Source organism: Phoca vitulina, unplaced genomic scaffold (assembly GCF_004348235.1).
Source record: "Phoca vitulina isolate PV1807 unplaced genomic scaffold, GSC_HSeal_1.0 scaffold53, whole genome shotgun sequence".
Lineage (NCBI taxonomy): Eukaryota > Metazoa > Chordata > Mammalia > Carnivora > Phocidae > Phoca > Phoca vitulina.
In genome coordinates, this window is record NW_022589756.1 from 6347100 (window position 1) to 6367125 (window position 20026).

The following is a 20026-nucleotide window of genomic DNA, read 5'->3' on the forward strand; positions in this document are numbered from 1 at the left end:
CCCTTAAGTAGGAAGCCAAGGTAATCATAGGATTTACTTGTTTCCTTTCTCTCATGTATCAAAGTCCTATGCAATTGTGCAATAGGACTTTGTGCAATGTCTAAAAACTATTGTTCTGTATATTTGATCCAGTTTATTAGTTGTGTATTGTCAGAAGATAAGTCTATTCCCTGTTATTCTATGATAGCTAGAACTGGAAGTCCTTGATTCATAAAAACTTTAAAAATTTTATTTCCTGTCCTAGTGAGTACTCCAAAATATAATAGATTTAATTGATTAATTGGATAAGCCAAATTAATTCATGTTTCTACCACTATTGCACAGAATGATGAAATTATACACTGTAGTGTAATTTTGGTAACTTATTTTACTTGAATAGTTCTATCCATGTTACTTACTTTGTCTAGAAACTTTTTATACACTTCTTCAGTGATGCATCTTTTTTTTTACTTTTTTACTTGTTTCTCCCATATTTACAAACTTTTGCTCTATATTTCTTTTATATTTAGATACTTAAATATAAAGTCTTATTCATAAAATCAATGTGGGTGACCATATATTTTAGTGGAAATTCTGAACAATAACAATAAAATTTGTGATATGTTAACACTGGAATGTAAAGGAAAAGATTATTATAGTCAGAGGTATTAGTTCAAAATTTCGAATTCATTCATTTCTTATTTTAGTGTATCACTTCGATCTCTTCATTTTTAAATAAATTGTATTAAAGCATGATGTATAATAAGTTCATTTTCTATTGCTTCCAAGCAAATCACAACAAACTGAGAGGGTTAAAACAACACAAACTTATTTATCTCACAGTTCTGCAAGTCAGAAATACATGTGGTATTGGCTAATTTTCTGTTCCAAATCTTGCAAGGATGAAATAACTATGTTCACTGGCTAGAGTCTTATCAGGAGGTTCTAGTAAGAATCCACTTTGAAATACATTCAGATTGCTGGGAGAATCCAGGTCCTTGTAGGTTAGGACTGAGGTCTCTGTTTGCTTGTGCAACTTGGGCCTTTCTTAGCTCCTAGAGGACTTGCCCTCTATGGGTCCCGATATCTTAGAACCAAAAATAGCAAGTTGAATCCTTTTCATGTTTGTAATCTCTCTAACTTCCTTTTTTGATTCATCCCTTTTTAGGGAGATAATTCTCTACTTTTAAGTACTCATGTGATCAGATTGAGCCCAACCAGCTGATCCAGGATAATATACCTGTTTGTGAGTCTATAAACTTAATTGCATTCACAAAGTCCCTTTTGCCTTGTAATGTAACACAGGCACAGGTTCCAGTGATTAGGACCTGGACATCTTGGGGGGGCAGGGGCAGCTATTCTGCCTATAATATAAAATATTCAGAAGAAGAGAAGTATAACATTTAGGAAAAAAAGAAGGAAATGATCAAAAAATGATACTAAAGACAGGAAGATGAGTTCTATCATATACCTCATTTGTGTATCTGGAGAAAAATAATGGAATAAATGCACTCCATGATTCAAGGAAATTTTCCAGAAACAAGACCCAAGTCTTTAAAAAAAGACATACAGATGTCTGGGAAAACCTGATACAGAACAATCCATATCCAGACAAATGGACAAAGCTAATGGATGTCAAAAATGAAGAAAAAAAATCATCTGTATCCAGTAAAAAATATTAAAGCAAATTATAAAGCAGAGCAGGGAATCAAGCTGACCTCAAATTTCCCCAGAACAATACTGAGTGCTAGAAGACAGTGGAGTAATGCTGACAGAATCTTTAAATAAAGTATAATCCAATTATTTTATATCTTCCTATAACAGTGTTCAGTTAGGAGAAAGAAAGTATTGTGGATGTTTTGAAGAAACATCATAGATTATAAAGAAAATTTAATACAATATATTGATTATACAAAAAGAGTTATATATAGACTAGTTACTTCAAGAAGCCACTCCCAGCCCTAAAGCTGAAGAATCAAAGTAGGAAATAGTGTTATCCAGAGCCCACAGTTATTTCTGTAATGGTGAGGCAGCTCTTGGAACTGCCAACACTACCTTACACCCAGGAATGCATATTCCTTCTGATGCTGCAGAAGACCATGGGTCCAAAGTGCCTGCTGCTCCCAGGCTGAGAGCCCACAGATGCTACGCTGTCAAGACTGCATTTGTGTGGCTGCTACCGTGGGAAGCATGATATCTGAGCAGGAAGCCAGTGGCCAAGATTTACCTGCCTTTGCTACTGCTACCACTGCCAGACACACTTACTAAAAACACAATAAAGAAATGCTTCTACCAAATAACAAGTGTTGGCGAGGATGTGGAGAAAAAGAAACCCTAATGCACTGTTAGTGGGAATGCAAACTGGTGCACTTGTTGTGGAAAACAGTATGGAGGTGTCTCAAAAAATTAAAAATAGAGCTGCTATATGACCCAGTAATTCCACTACTGGGTATTTACCCAAAGACAATGAAAACACTAATTTGAAAAGATATATACACTCTTATGTTTATTGCACCATTATTTACAGGCACCTGTAAATCTGTGTCTTATCTGTTAAAAAAATTAGAGACATGGAAGATATAAAACAGACTCAAGTCATACTTCTAGGGATTAAAAACTACAAGGTCTAACAGGAAAAATACACCAGATGAGATTAATGGTAGATTAAATATTGCAGAAGAAAAGATTAATGAACTTTAAGCAATTCCAATAGAAACTATTCTAAATGAAACATAAAGGGAAAAAAAATCATGAAAAGGGCACCAGTGAGCTATAAGAAACACTAAGCAACCTAATATATGTATAAATAGCATCCACAAGGAGAGGAGAGCAGGAGACCAAAAAAAATTTTTTTAAGAAATCATGGCTGAAATTTTTCCAAATTTGATCAAAATTATAAACAGAGATCCAAAATGTTTAATAAATCCCAAACACATGAAACATAAAGGAAGCTAAATCAAGATAACACATAATCAAATGGCTGAAAATCAGTAATAAAGAGAAAATATTAAAGGCAGTGAAGTAAAAACATCAACAGTATTTTACAGGGGAACAAAGAAAAGGCTATCAGATTTCTCATTGGAAATAGGTGCAAACAGGGAGCCACCAGAGCAACATTTTTAAAGTACTGAAAGAGGGGCACCTGGGTGGCTCAGTCAGTTCAGCATAGGACTGTTGATTTTGGTTTATGTCATGATCTCAGAATTTTGAGATCAAGCCCAGTGTCAGGCTCTGTGCTGGGCATGGAGCCTGCTTAAGATTTTCTCTCTCCCTCTCCCTCTGTCCCTCCCCTGCCTCCAGGTGAGCGAGTGTGGGCGTGTTCTGTCTGTCTCTCTCTCAAAAATAAATAAAATACTGAAACAACAACAACAACAAAAAACTTGTAAGCTTTGAATTCTATACCCAGCAAAAATATCTTTCAGAAACTTTGGAAAACAAAGTAAAAACTGTCAGAATCAAAATTTTCCAGACTCTGGATAATAATAAAAGGAATGCTGAATTATGAAAAAGACAACCAAAAATGGTAGTGAAGAGTTGTGGCATTTCTACTGACCCTGGTCCCATGCATCCCTGGCTCAGGGGTAGTCCTGATGCTGGCAGCCTGCATTACCACTGTGAGACCCTGGGCCTCGGTCTCAGAGAGAGAAGAGTACACTGTGTTTTCAAAGAAATATGTTGGTCTGTTCTAACCTGTGTGGGGGCTATCTGAAAGTGCTTGCTTTTCATTCCCCTAATTTGGAAGTTGTCAGGGCAGAAAAGTGGTTATACAGTTGGAATTCCTTGTAATCCTTGCAAGGCAAATTAGCTACTGCTGTTGCCTTGACAAATGTGTACAGCTGAGGCAAGCAATAGATGTGCCTAAAGCCTGGAAGGAAAAGCTGGGAAGAGGGCTTTTTTTCTTTTTCTTTCTTCTTCTTCCTTCCTTCCTTCCTTCCTTCCCTCCTTCCTTCCTTCCTTCCTTCCTTCCTTCCTTCCTTCCTTCCTTCCTTCCTTCCTTCCCTCCCTCCCTCCCTCCCTCCCTCCTTTCTTTCTTTCTTTCTTTCTTTCTTTCTTTCTTTCTTTCTTTCTTTCTTTCTTTCGCAAATTAGGGCATTCAAAGTGACTATGTATACTGAGGAGCCAAGAAAGCCATGCATATGCCCAAAGTAGGATGTGCGCTTAGAAAAGACTTGGAAAGACACTAAACTTTCACCCCTGGCTGATCTCTAGGCTCAGCACAAGCAAGAAGTAGAGGCTTGGTGTTGTAAATGGCCTGTCAAAGCCCTGAAAGAGTGCCCCAACACAGTTGGAGAGTGTTTTTCCCATCTCTTTCTTTTCTTGTCTTTTTCCTTTGGTTCCAGACATTCAAAGAAATTTCTGTCAAAACACCACCTGATCACAAGCTAAAGGGACAGAGGCTTCAGAAATCTCACATGAGAAAGAATATGGGACTTTACAGAAATAGTTTTTAAAGGCCACAAAAAACTAAACAGCCATAGTCCACAACTAACAACAAAATAAGCCCTAAAATGGGTGAAAATCTGATTTCCAGAGTTGCCATAGTATATTCAAAATGCTCAGTTTTCAACAAAAATTAGGAAGCATATAAAATAACAAAAAGTATAGCCCATTCATAGAAGAAATCAACAAAAACTGTGTCTGAGGAGGCACAGACATTGAACTTACTAGATGAAGACTTTAAATAAACTGTTTAAAATATGCTCAAAGAGCTAAAGGAAACCAGAGATGAAAAGCTAAAGGGAACAGGGAGAATGATATCTCAATAAATAGGGAATATCAATAAAGAAACACAAATTATAAAAAGGAACCAAACAAAAATTCTGGAACTACAGAGTATAATAATTGAAATGAAAAAATAAATTAACAGATTTGAGCAGGTGGAAGAAACAATCAGCACACTTGAAAATAGATCAAATGAAATCCAGTCTGAGGAGCAGAAAGAAATAAGCCCAAATCTTCTGGTTTGTGGTCAGTACATAAGAAGCTTGGAAGTCACCACTCCATCTTATAAAGTAAAAAGCTAAACAAACTGAAAAATCAACAATTCTTCTTAGATCCATAAGAGAAGTGAGGACACAGAGCAAATCACTGCCCCCAAAATTGGAGAAATTGACAGGCAAATACAGAGAATAGGTTTTCCATAGTAGAAACTGAGCTGAAACTTCTGAAAGCCTAAACATAACTGATGAATTGCTGCAGGTTCAGGATGGACCACCCTGAGAGTTAAAACTCCAGGGAAACCAAATCACTGGGAGGTCCTCACACTTGTGAGTTTTACCTCCTAGATTTCTACCGGGTTCTTACAGTGAGTATTGGAGAAAAATCCACTTGTGCTTAGTAGGAGAAGGGGAAAAAGAACCTTTTTGGAATATGCCTGACCATTCTGTCCTTCTTAACAAGGCCTACCTTCAGGAGAAACTGTTTAACCAGACCCATAGCTGCCGGGCTTTTTGTTTTGTTTTTTTCTATCAGAGCCAAATTGACCTCAAGAAAGGGAAATACCCAACCCCAGATGACTCTAGCCTTCCACAAAAAGGCTAGAGGGAAGGGAGGGGGGGAAAGGAACTACTCAAGCCCTTTCTAGATTCACACGTGGGAGAAGGAAAATACCCAATTTCACCCCACTTTAGCCATCCTGTCTCACTAAGGGGAGTGGGGACTGAAAATCAGATGTGAATGCAGTCTAAAAGCATAGGCTCACTAAAAGACTTGAGACCTAATCATAGGAGTATAGAACATTTTCCCTTGCCTACACCTTAGCAGTACCTTACTAAAGGCTTATTTACAGCAGATCCTTTTACCGAGTTCATCATGCTCAGTTATTAAAAAAAAATTACAAGACATACTGAAAGGCAAAAAACACAGTTTGAAGAGTAATGTGAGCATCAGAACCAGACTCAAATATGGCAAAGATGTTGGAATTTTCAGGCTGGGAATTTAAAACAACTATGATTAACATGCTAAAAGCTCTAATAGATAAAGTAGACAACATACAAGCAATGAAAGCAGAGAGATGGAAATTCTAATAAAAAAAACAAAAAGAAATGCTAGAGACTAAAAACACTGTAACTGAAATGAAGAATGCCTTTGATGGCTTTATTAATAGACTGGACATAGCTGAGGAAAAAAAATCTCTGAACTTGAGAATATCTTAGTAGAAACCTCCAAAACTGCAAAGCCAACAGATAAAAAACTGAAAAAAACAGAACACAATATCCAAGAACTGTGGTACAACTAAAAAGGTATAACACATACAGCTTAAAACAGAAGATTATAAGGGAGGGGAGTGGGGGGATGTGGTAGCCAGGTGATGGGCATTAAGGAGGGTATGTGTTGTGGTGAGCACTGGGTGTTATACACGACTAATGAATCATTGAACACTACATCAAAAACTAATGATGTACTGTATGGTGGCTAACTTAATATAATTTAAAAAACCAGAAGATTATAACAGAATGAGAAGAAAGAGAAAAAGGAGTAGAAGAAATATCTGAAACAATAAGGACTGAGAGTTTCTCCAAATTAATGCTGAACAACAAACTGCTCATACAGGAAGCTCAAAGAACACACCAAGCATGATAAATACCAAAAAACTATACCTAGACTCATCATTTTCAAAAAAACAGAAAATAAGAGATAAAGAGAAAATCTTGAAGGAAGCTGGAGGGGAAAACAAAAACAAAAACCACCTTACTTATAGAGTAACAAAGATACATCTAAACACAAGACTTCTGAGAAACCATGCAAGCATAAAAAGAGTGATCTGAAATATTTAAAAGGTTCAGAGAAAAAAACCCACCAACCTAGAATTCTGTATGTGACATTATCCTTCAAAAGTGAAAAGGAACTAAAGACTTTCTCAAACAAAAATTGAGAGAATTTTTTCCCAGTAGACTTACCCTGCAAAAAATGTCTCTTTTTAGAGAGAAGGAAAATGATATAAGTCAAAAACTCAGATCTACTAAAAGAAAGGAAGAGCACTGGAGAAGGAATAATTGAAGGTAAAATAAAAAACTATTGTTCTTAGGTTTAAGTGATCTAACAGATAACAGTTTGTTCAAAATAATAATTAGAGCCACAATGTATATATATGCTTATGTATAAATGAAATGAATGATAACAATGACATTGGGGAGGAAATGGAGGAATTAACATTATTTGGTTATTATGAGGTGTTCACACTACCTGGGAAATAGCACAGTGTTATTTGAAAGTAGGCTTGAGGGGCACCTTGGTGGCTCAGTCAGTAAAGTGTCTGCCTTTGGCTCAGATCATGATCACAGGGTCCTGGGATTGAGTCCCACATCAGGCTCCCTGCTCAGCGGGGACCCTGTTTCTCCCTCTCCCACTCCCACTGCTTATGCTCTCTCTCTGTCAAATAAATAAATAAAATCTTTAAAAAAAAAAAAAAAGAAAGAAAGTAGGCTTGGATTAGTTGTAAATGTATATTGCAAACTCTAGGGTAATCAATGAATAAAGGGGGAAAAGTATAAATGATACGCTAAAAAAGGAGAGAAAATGGAATTATATAAAATGCTTAATTAAAATGACATAAGGCAGAAAAAAGATTGGAAGACAAAAATAAGAACAAAGGCAACAAATGTAAAAAGCAACAGATATGGTAAATACTAATCCAACTATATCAGTAATGACTTTGAATATAAATGGTCTAAATGTGCCACTTGTCAGAGTGAATCAAAAAACAAGACCCAGGGGCACCTGGATGGCTCAGCTGGTTAAGCGTCCACCTCTTGATTTCAGCTGAGGTCATGATCTCAAGGTCATGAGATTGAACCCTGAGTCAGGCTTGGCACTCAGCACAGAGTCTGCTTGAGATTCTCTCCCTATGCTCCTTCCCCCACTCGAGCTCTCTCTCTCAAATAAATAAATAAATAAATAAATAAATAAATAATAAAATCTTAAAAAAAAACAAGACACAACTATGTGTTGTCTACAAAAAAACTTATTTTAAATAGAAAAACAGATATAGATTAAAAATAAAGGAATGGAGAAGGAGATAACATGCTAACTCTAAACCAAACAAAGGGGGAATAGCAATATTAATTTCAGACAGAGAAGATTCATAAAAAGGAAAGTTTTTAGGGATAAAGAGGGGCATGACATAGTATTAAAGGGAACAATTCCCCAAGAAGATGTAAATGCCTTAACATGTAGGTACCAAACAGAGCATCAAACAGCATCAGGCAAAAACATAATTGCAAGAAGAAATAGATGTATCTGTTATTATAGTTGGAGACTTTAATATACCTGTATCAGAAATGAACACATCCAGCTCGCAGAAAACCACTGAATACATAGTAAAAATCTACAATACCATTGATCAACCAGATATAATGCACATCTATAGATTACTTCATCCAACAACAGAATGCACATTCTTTTCAAGTTCCTGTGGGACATTCACCAAGATAGACCACATTTTAGACCATAAAACATACCTTAACAAATTTCAAAGAATAGAAATCATATGACTTCTCTTGGCCCACAGTGGAATTAAACTAGAGTTGAATAGTAGAAAGATAGCTAGAAAATCTCAAAATACTCAGAGATTAAACAATACACTTTTCAAAAAGATTTTATTTATTTATTTATTTGTCAGATAGAGAGCAAGAATGCACAAGCAGGGGGAGCCGCAGGCAGAGGGAGAAACAGGCTCCCCACTGAGCAAGGAGCCCGATGCGGGACTCAATCCCAGGACCCCAGGATCATGACCTGAGCCGAAGGCGGATAGATGCTTAACCAACTGAGCCACCCAGGCATCCCTAAACAACACACTTCGAAGTGACACAAGGGTCAAAGAGGAAATCTCAAGAGAAATTTTTAAATATTTGACTTAAATGAAAATGAAAACCCAAGTTCTTAAAATCTGTGGGATAAAGTGAAAGCAGTGCTTAGAGGGAAATTTATAGTATTGAATGTACATACTAGAAAAGAAGAAAGATTAAAAATAATCTAAGCTTCTACCCTAGGAAATTAGAACAAGAAGAGCAAACTAAACCCAAAGTACACAAAATAGAATAAATAATAAAAATATGAAATCAAAAACAGGAAATTAATGGAGAAAATCAATGAAACAAATAGCTGGTTCTTTGAAAAAATCAATAAAATCAATAAGGCTCTAGCCAGGATAATTAAGAAAAAAAAGAGAGGGCACAAATTACTAATATCAGAAATGAAAGAGAGAACATTAATACAGATCCCATGGATGTTAAAAGGACAATAAAGGAATACTATGAACAACTCTCTGCCCACATTTGATAACCTAGATGAAATAGATAAATTTCTTGAAAGATGCAATCTGCCAAAACTCACACAAGAAGAGATAAAGCTATATCTATTAAAGAAATTGAATCTAAAATTAATAGCCTTCCAAAAGAGAAAATACCAGACCAAGATGGGTTCACTGGTAAACTATATGAAACATTTAAATCATATCAATTTTCTAGAATCTCTTTTAGAAGATAAAAGCAGAGAGAATTCTTCCTAACTCATTCTATGAGCCCAGCATACCCTAAAACCAAATACCAAACACTGAAAGGAGACAAAAACATCATTAAAAAATTGCAAATCATTATCTCTTATAAACATAGATACAAGAATCCTCAAGATGAAATTGGCAAATCATATCCAACAATGCATAAAAAGGGTTATATACCACAAACAAGTGGGATTTATCCCAGGTATGCAAAGCTATTCACATTAGAAAATCAATGAATGAGGCTGAGTCTCCTTTAAGGGGCCATGAAGGAAGGGTTCAGCTTTGGCAACCAAGGTGTGATTTGGTTTGAGATTCTGCCTGGGCTCGGGGTTATGGCCTTGTGCTCGTTCATCCCCGACATAGCCACTACACAAATCCACAGGCTCACTAACAGGGGCAAGGAAAAGTTTGCCTATTATTCCTATCAGTAGAGTATGATGGAAAGAGATAGGCACATCTCTGGAGTTAATCATTACTACGTGTCAAAGGGTTTGGAAAATACTGATTAAAGAAGAATTTTCCTTTTTTGTAATTTATTTTTTTAATTTAAATTCAATTAATCAACATATAATGTATTATTGGCTTCAGAGGTAGAAGTCAGGGATTCATCAGTCTTATATAACACCCAGTGCTCATTACAGCACATGCCCTCCTTAATGTCTATCACTCAGTTACCCCATCCTTCCACCTCCCTCCCCTCCAGCAACCTTCAGTTTGTTTCCTATGATTAAGAGTCTCTTATGCTTTGTCTCCCTCTCTGGTTTCATCTTTTTAAATTTTTTCCTCTCTTCCCCTATGATTCTCTGTTTTGTTTTTAAATCCCACGTATCAGTGACATCATATGATAATTATTTTTCTCTGATTGACTTATTTTGCTTAGCATAATACCTTCTAGTTCCATCCACATCATTGCAAATGGCAAGATTTCATTTTTGATGGCTGTGTAATATTCCATTGTATGTATATGTATGTGTGTGTGTGTGTATATATATATATATATATACACACACACACACACACACACACACCACATCTTCTTTACCCATTTATCAGTCAATGGACATCTGGGCTCTTTCCATAGTTTGGCTATTGTGGACCTTGTTGCTATAAACATTGGGGTACACGTGCCCCTTCAGATCACTACATTTGTATCTTTGGGGTAAATACCCAGTAGTGCAATTACTGGGTTGTAGGGTAGCTCTATTTTCAACTTTTTGAGGAAACTCCCTACTGTTTTCCAGAGGGGCTGTACCAGAGAAGCATTTTCCTGATTAATGAAAAATAACTAGATTATGCTTATCTATCCCTTCTAGAAGGTTATGCAGGGTATTAATGTGGTACATAATAAAAACAATGAAAAAGTAAAAAAAAGAAAGGAAAATCAATTAATGTAATCCATCAGATCAATAGGCTAAAGAAGAAAAATAACATGATCATATCAATAGATGTAGAAAAAGCATTTGACAAAATCTAACATCCATTCATGATAAAAACTTGGTAAACTCTGGAAAGAGGGGAATGTCCTCAACTTGATAAAGAATATCTACAAACACCCTACAACTAATATCATACTTAATGGTGAGAAATTTGCAGCTTTCCCTCTAAGATCAGGTAAAGAATGTCCCCTCTCACCACTTCTTTTCAACACTGTACTGAAAGTTCTAGCTAATGAAAGAAAGCAAGAAAAGGAAATAAAAGGTATATAAATTGGGAAGGAAAAAATAAAATTGTCCTTGTTCACAGATGATATAATCATCTATGCAGAAAAGTCAAAAAACCAACAAAAAAATCCTGGAACTAAGAAGCAGTTATAGCAAGATTGCAAGGTTTATATATAAAAGTCCATCACTTTCCAATACCAGAAATGAACACAGAATTTGAAATTAAAAAACACAATATCATTTCTTAGCACCTCAAAATAATGAAGTACTTAGGTATAAATCTAACAAAATGAGAAAAACCACAAAAATCTGATGAAAGAAATTAAAGAAGAGCTAAATAGATATTCCATGGTGATGGATGGGAACACTCAATATTGTCAAGAAGACAGTGCTGCCCAACTTGATCTATAGATTCAACGCAATCCCAATCAAAATCCCAGCAAGTTATTTTGTGGATATCGACAAACTGATTTTTAATGTTTATATGGAGATGCAAAAACCCCAGAATAAGCAAAACAATATTGAACATACGAAAAAAACTGGGGGGTGCCTCGGTGGCTCAGTAAGTTGAGTGTGTGACTCTTGGCTTTGGCTCAGGTCATGATCTCATGGGTCATGAGATCGAGCCCCACGTCAAGCTCTGCACTCTGTGTGGAGTCTGCTTGAGATTTTCTCCCTCTCCCTGTGCCCCTCTCCCTGCTTGCTCTCTCTCTCTCTCTAAAATAAGTAAATAAATCTTTTAAAAAATGTAAAGAACAAAACTGGAAGACTGTTACTACGAGACTTCAAGATTTACTAAAAGTCAAAAATAATCAAGACAGTGTGGTATCAGTGAAAGAAGAGATAACAGATCAGTGGAACAGAATAGAAAGCCTACAAATAGACACATGTAAATAAAGGCAATACAATGGAGAAAAGATCGTCTTTCCAACAAATGGTGCCAGAACAACTGTATATTCATGTGGAAAAAATTAACTCTAGACACAGACTTTACATCCTCCAAAAAAATGAACTCAAAATGGATCACAGACCTAAATGTAAAACACAAAATTACAAAACTAGAAGATGACATAGGAAAAAATATAAATGACCTTGCATTTGGCAATGACTTTTTAGCTATGATAGCAAAGGCGCAATCCACGAAAGAAATAATTGATAAGCTGGACTTCATTAAAATAAAAAAATTCTGTTCTTTGAAATACATAGTCAAGAAAAATGAAAAGACAACCCACAGACTGGGGAAAGATATTTCAAAAGATATATCTAATAAAGGACAGCTCAGCAAAATATAAAAAAAGAACTTTTATTTTTTTATTTTTTTTTAAAGATTTTATTTATTTATTTGACAGAGAGAGACACAGAGAGAGAGGGAACACGAGCAGGGGGAGTGGGAAAAGGAGAAGCAGGCTTCCCGCTGAGCAGGGAGCCCGATGCGGGGCTTGATCCCAGAACTGTGGGATCATGACCTGAGCCGAAGGCAGCCACTTAACAACTGAGCCACCCAGGCACCCCAAAAAACAACTTTTAAAACCCAACTAAGAAAATAAACAATCTGATTTTTTAAAAATTAGCCAGAGACCTTAACAGACACCTCACCAAAAAAGATAACAGGATGGCAAATAAACATATGAAAAGATGCTCTATATCATATGTCATCAGGGAAATGCAAATTAAAACAATGAGATACCACCACATACCCATTAGAATGGCCAAAATCCGAAACACTGACAAATGCTGTCAATGAGGTGGAGCAAAAGGAACTTTCATTTTTTGCTGGTGGGAATGCAAAATGGTACAGCCACTTTACACTGGAAGTTTGGCAGTTTCTTACAAAACTAAATACTTATAGCATATGATCTAGCAATTGCACTACTTGGCATTTAATCAAAGGAGTTGAAAACTTATGTCCACAAAAATCCACACAGATGTTTATAGCAACTTTATTCATAACTGCCAAGACTTGGAAGCAACTAAAAGGTTCTTTGGTAGGTGAGTGGATAAACTGTGGTATGTCCAGAAGTGAAATATTATTTAGTGACTTAAAAAAATCAGTTATGAAGCCAAAAAATGATATGGAAGAACCTTAAATGCATATTACTAAGTGAAAAAAGTCAACCTGAAAGGTTACATACTGATTAATTCCAATTATATGACATTTCAGGAAAGGCAAAACTGTAAGACAGTAAAAAAAAAAAAAAAAAATCAGTGGTTGCCAGGGGTTGGGATGAGCAGGCTGAATAAAGGAGCACAGAGGATTTTTAGGACAGTAAAAATACTCTATGGTAACATAATGATGGATACATTCATTTTACATTTGCAAAAACCCATAGAATGTACACAAGGAGTCATCCCTAATGTAAACTATGGGCTTTGGTGCTAATGATGCATCAGTATAGGTTCATCAATCATAGCAAATGTACTACTCCCATGGGGAATGCTGATAATGGGGGAGGCTATGCATGTGTGAGGACATGGGTTATATGGAAAATCTCTGTCCCTGCTAGATATTGCTATGAACTTAAAACTGCTCTGAGAATTAAAGTCTATTTAAAAAAAAAAGAATTAAAAAAATGAACAGAGCATAAGATACCTATAGGATGTCATCAAGCATACCATCTTATGCATAATGGGACTCCTAGAGAAAATTTGCAGAAATAATGGCCAAAAACTTTCCAAATTTGATAAATTTGGAAATAAATCTTATAAATTAAACATCCCATGTTCATGGATTGGAAGACAATATTGTTAATGCTAATTATACCCAAGACAATCTACATCTTCAGTGCAATTGTATCAAAATCCTAGAAGAAAACCTAGTAGAAAATTGTTGTGACTTGAATTGGGTAAGATATGACATTAAAAGTACAATACATAAAAGAAGAGATTGATAACCTGGACTTTATCAAAATTGAAAACTTCTGTTCTTCAAAAGATACTGTTAAGAGAAACAAAAGACAAGTCTGTATACTGGGGGAAAAAATCTTTGAAAATTATATGCCTAAGAAAAGATGTGTATTGTGAATATATAAAGAACTCTCATAACTCAAAAATAAGAAAGCAACTCAATTTAAAACATGGGTAAATTATTTGAGCAGACATCTCATCAAATAAGATATATGGATAACAAGCATATGAAAAGCTGTTCAATAGCTTTGCACAATGAAACAACACTACACCCTTATGAGAATAACTAAAGTTAAATTAAAATTAGTACAATACCAGTTTTTAACAAGGTTATTGAGGAAATAACTTTCAAACACTGCTGGGGGAAATATAAAGCAACTCTTGAAAATATTTAAGCAGTTTCTCAAGATGTTAAACATACTCCTACCATATGATCCATTCATTTACCTCCTAGGTATTTACCAGAGAGAAGAGGAAATACATGTTTATACAAGAGTTTATACATAAATGTTCATAGTGGCCATATTTGTAACAGCCCCAAACTGGAAACAACCTAAATGTGCCATCAGTGCCTGAATGGAGAAACAAATCAGGTATATCCATTCAAAGTAATTCTATTTAGCAATAAAAAGCAACAAACTGGGGCACCTGGGTGGCTCAGTCGGTTAAGCGTCTGCCTTCGGCTCAGGTCATGATCCCAGGGTTCTGCGATCAAGCCCCGCACTGGGCTCCCTGCTTAGCGGGGAGCCTGCTTCTCCCTCTCCCTCTGCCTGCCTGTCTGCCTACTTGTGATCTCTCTCTCTCTCTGTCAAATAAATAAATAAAATCTTTAAAAAAAAGCAACAAACCATTAATATACAAACTACATAGATGAATCTCAATATAATTATATTGAGTGAAAGAAGCCTGGCAAAAAAGTATGTAATGTATAATTTCATTTATATAAAACTCTGGACAATGCAAATTATAGTGACAGAAAGCAGATCACTGATCACTTGGGAGTGAAAGGAGGAGAGGGACAGGAGGGACAGAATAAAAGGGGCATTAGGGAAATGTTGAGGATGAGGGATATGTCCACTTATCTTGACTGTGGTGATGGTTTCACAGTGTATACGTAAGTCCAAAGTTATCAAATTGTGTACTTACAAACATGTGATTTGTTGTATTTCAATTATTGTGCAAAAAAAAATTGTTTCAAGAAAAAAAAATTCACAGCCAACAAGCCAACATTTTAGAACATGCATTATCTTAGGGGATACTATTCTCAGGAAGAAAACTTCAGCAAGCCAGAGATAATTGCATAAATTGTGGCAATAGAATCCATAATGAGCAGTGAATCTGTAACTTTAGAATTGAACTAAAACAAATGTGGGAATTATGCTAACATATTTTTGTAGAGTATACTACTGTTTCCAGTTTTTTTTAGCCTCCTAGAATCCATTCCCTTTGCAATGTGACTTAGCAGTTGGCTCTCTGACTTGCTTTGGCCAATGGAATGTGCACAGAATGATAGTTCAGAGCTGCAGCTGCTCATTATCCTTGAATTTCTTTCATCATTATGAGGGGAACATGACCTGGCCAACCCATGGTCCAAGGAAGATGACAGACAAGGGAACAGAGCTGGATCAACTTTCACCTTGAAACCAAATCCACCTGAGCTGAGTCTATATTAATTATCCTTCAGGTGCATGAGAGAAAATAAATGTTTCTTCTGCAAGCCAGTGAGTTTGGGGTGGCTCATTATTCAGCATGGCTGTGGTAATAGCTATATACTGTGATGTATAAACTAATAATATTGAAGTGAGTAATTAACAAACGGTGGTAGTGTGGAGAAAAGGGAGAAAAGAGATAGGGCAGTAGGCTACTTTATTTCTACTCATCAAAATTTATTAGATTAAGTTGATAAATCAAGTGATAGATGTACAACTATATCTAAAACTACAAAGATAAATATTAAGAGAATATGATTAAAAAATGGGTAGTAGAGGGAAAGGTGGAAGAAGAGAATTATACTAATTTCATCATTGTTCCTTTCTGGACATTAAAAGAAACTGAAGAAATGGAGGACTAAAGAAATTACATAAATATATAGTTGTAAAAGGAACTAATTGAACAAAAATAAAATTTCTAAGTTATAGGATGAGACATACTATAAAACAAAGAGACCTATGGTGAAAGATATTTTGAGATATGAAACAGAAAGCATGATATAAAATAACAATATTAAACCCAAATACATTTATATATTAATGGATATAAATGTGTTAAGCTACTGTATTAAAAAAAATTCTGATTAGATCCTAATGCAAAAATGCTGTTATCACATGACACACCTAATAGAATGTGATTCAGAAAGGTGGAAAGTTAAAAGGGTAGATAGGTAAAGGTACACTACGACGTTGCAACTAAACAAAAACCATCACCACAACAAAAACCAGGATCAGGATGTTAGTATCAGAAAAATTTGAGGGACAAAATTATAACCACTTCATTATGATAAAGAGATAATTATGAGTATCTGTGAATCAATTACTAAAGCATCAAATATAAAAAAAGAGATAGAAAAAATATAATCATATTAGGAGGGGGAAATGACCTCTTGAAATCCATGACACATAAAGAGGGGGAAAATATAAAAGCTTAAATGACATTATTATTATTATTTTTTTAAGTAGGCTCCATGCCCAACGCAGGGCTTGAACTCAATCCCAAGATCAAGAGTCATAGCTTACTTTACATACATCGGTGAGAAAAAGGAAGATTTTCTCCTTGCCCAGCAACAACCCAGCCAATGAGAAAACATCACAATCTTGAACTCTTGCTCTCCTCCAATGAATTTTTGTTCAAAGCAACCCCTCCAAACTTTCTCCTTTCCTCTATGAAAGGATGCTCTCCTCCTTTCTTTGGACTTGCCTAGGAATAGCCAAGGTTTGCTTGTCCTGGGTTCCTCTGCTATTCTGAACTAAGGTCGATTTTGTTGGCTAAACTGCTTACCTTCTTCTTTGGATGGTTGACATTTCTTGGTGTTAGAAGTGGGATCAAAGGAGACAAACCCTTGAGCTACTACCAACACCCAGAACTATGCGCAGTACCCACTTGAGCCCTTTGTACTCTTCACAAGGTGCATTGTCTTCTTCCATCTTGATTTGGGTAAGTCTCTCTCAATTCAAGCTCTCTCCTTTTGGTCAAGCTTTTGGACTTTACTTGGGATCTGTTTTTATGAAAATATCACCCTTTCTGGTGAGTATTCTTTTGTTTTCTAAATTTCTGATTGTTTTGTTTTGTGTTCTAAGCTCTCCAACTTTACTGTGCATACTTGTTCTCTATTTCTGTTTAATCCCTTCTGTTTCTGTTTCTGTTTGTTGAAGCTTCTTGGTAAGTCACCCATCCTGTTCAAAAGGTGGGAATACACATGATTCCCAGTGTTTTAAAACAGCTGTTGGAAAACAGGGCCCCTCATGGTATGTTTTAGAGAATCCAAAGGCAAGACAGGTTCCATCTGATCCTTGGACCAGGTTCTTGTGCCTTTCTGAAAACTGGGTAAATTTTTGGATACTTTGGAATTGTAATGGCCATTCTGGGGAAACTTTATTTTAGATAAATCCACCTTAAGGGGATCCCTTAAAAGAGAAGTTTCCAAACATCTCAGTGACAATGGAATGCATTCTTAGATTGGAATGCAGAAGATCCTGAAAGACAAAATGACTCCAAAAATAGCTCTAAAAGGATCCTTGTAGCATACAAATACTTTAGTAAAAAACTTTGGCCATCTGAGGAGGTAAACTTAACTTAGGCCATTTGCCAGAAACATAATTTGGATCCAACTATTCTTTTGAGTTTTGTACCTGACATATAGCTAAAATTTTTAAAACAAAAGTGGTAAGATCTCTGTGTCTATCTATATATTATGTGGGCCTATGCTCTTATTCCCATTTCCCAACCTATTGCAAAAGGGGCAAATCTTTCTGACCATTGAATCTATCACCAGGAACTCCAACCTATTCATAATGTCAGAGACCTCTTGGTCTTACCTGTCACCAATATCTCCTTAGTCTCAAATGCCACTACTGATTAAACCCATAAGCCTTTGAATGTTACCTAGGGTGCTAGGCTATTATGGCCAGGTGTTCCTATACTTTCCCCAGTCATAACCAGGCTAGCTCAACTAGACACCTCCATCTTTGCCAATCATACAACCTTTGTTTCCTCCCAACCCACATCTTTTCCTTACTTAAATATGATCTGTCCCCTGTACTCAAGAGAAATATAAATGGGCTAACTCCTCTTTGCAAGGCTTTTAGAAAAGACAGCTTTAGGATGGGATGGCACCTCACAGAATGTTATCCTAATTTCTCTGACCCCTGGCTTGAAAATTTCAATCAGAAAATTCCAGCTAATGAATCTATCAATAACCAGACCTTAGCTGAAGTCCTCTGTGCTCCACCTGGTTTCATTTTTGTCTGCAGTGGATGGCATTTTCATGGGCATATGAATGTTTAGATAGCTGGTGAATTGGAGACCAAGGCTTATTGGGACATTTAACCATCCCTGTTAACATGCAGAGCAAATCAGAAGCCTCTAATTGGTCCACCCATTGAGCCTCCATGGCTGACTTAAATGGGAACTTCCAAGAGGCATACATGACTCTGTAGGGAAAGCTTTTCCTCTTCGGGTTAGAGTAAATACCAGTGAGCATATGATCAGAAATCTCTCCCTAATATTACGAGAGCTAGCCAATTCCACACCAAAGCAGTAGCAGCCCAACACTGATCACTTGACTCATCGGCTAAGATAGTTTTGGACAATTGCATAGCCCTTGACTACTTGCTGAACAAGGAGGCATTTGTGCAGTAGCCAATACCACCTGCTGCACCTGGATAAACGCCTCTGGAGAGATAGAAACTCATTTACACAAGATCAGGGAACAAGTACACTGGTTACAACAAATTTCACCTGATCTCCCTAGTCTTTTGATTTGTTCAGTTGGCTACCTTCAGATTTGGGTCATGGTTTAGAACCATTATACAAATTGGATTTGTCATGTTCCTTTTAATTCTGTTTTGCATAATTATTTTTAAACCTGTTGCTTGTCAAATCTCTACAGAAGTGATGCACCAGATAGAATGATGTTAGCTCAACACTTTGAGATGATTTCCAAAGCTTACAATCTAGACAAGATATGACCTTAAGAGTGGAAAATACCTGAGAGCTCCTTCTTCTACTTTATTTGTTGCGCAAATATGATTTCTATGGTTTCCATCACCTCAAGGTCTCCCTGCAACCTGGGACAGGAATACCAGGAAAGGTCCTTTCTGTCACTGAGTGACACAGACAAAAATGTTTAATTAATAAATAAATAACCAACCAAATGCTTGAGCAGCAATGCTTTCAAGGAAAGATCTTGATCAAACGAGGGGAATGTGAAAATGAATAAAGGAAATCTAATTCAAAATGGAGAAGGGAATCAATGAAGGGAGGGTTCTCACTCAGGTACCACTCTTGACAGCTTACCTTACATACTTCAGCAGGAAGCTTACTTTACATACCCCAGCAAGAAGAAGGAAGATTTTCCTCTTGCTTGGCAACAGCTCAGCCAATGAGAAGCTGCCGCAACCTCAAATTCTTGCTCTCCTTAATGAACTCTTATCAAAATAACCCCTCCCAACCTCTTTCTTAAAAATCCCTTTCTTCTTTCTTCTTCAGACTTGACCATGGTTCACCATAGTTTGCAACTCCTCGGCTATTCCTGAATAAAGTCAATTTTGCTGGCTATACTGCTTACCTTTTTCTTTTAATGATCGACAATAGTCCTGAATGGGAAGGCTATTTTGTAAATATGTCAATTATCCTCCCAATTAATCTATTAACTGAATACATTCCTGACCAAAATCTTAAAAAAATTTGCAATGCGATTTGACAAATTAATCCTTAAAAAACATTTTTAGTATGGAACTTTTCAAATGTATTCAAAACTAGAATAATA

General features: G+C 36.2%; 1 pseudogene; it reads left to right on the forward strand.

The window, feature by feature from the left end:
• The first annotated feature begins 9741 nt into the window (after positions 1-9741).
• On the forward strand, positions 9742-9987 carry LOC116622559 (annotated as a pseudogene).
• Positions 9988-20026: the final 10039 nt, after the last annotated feature.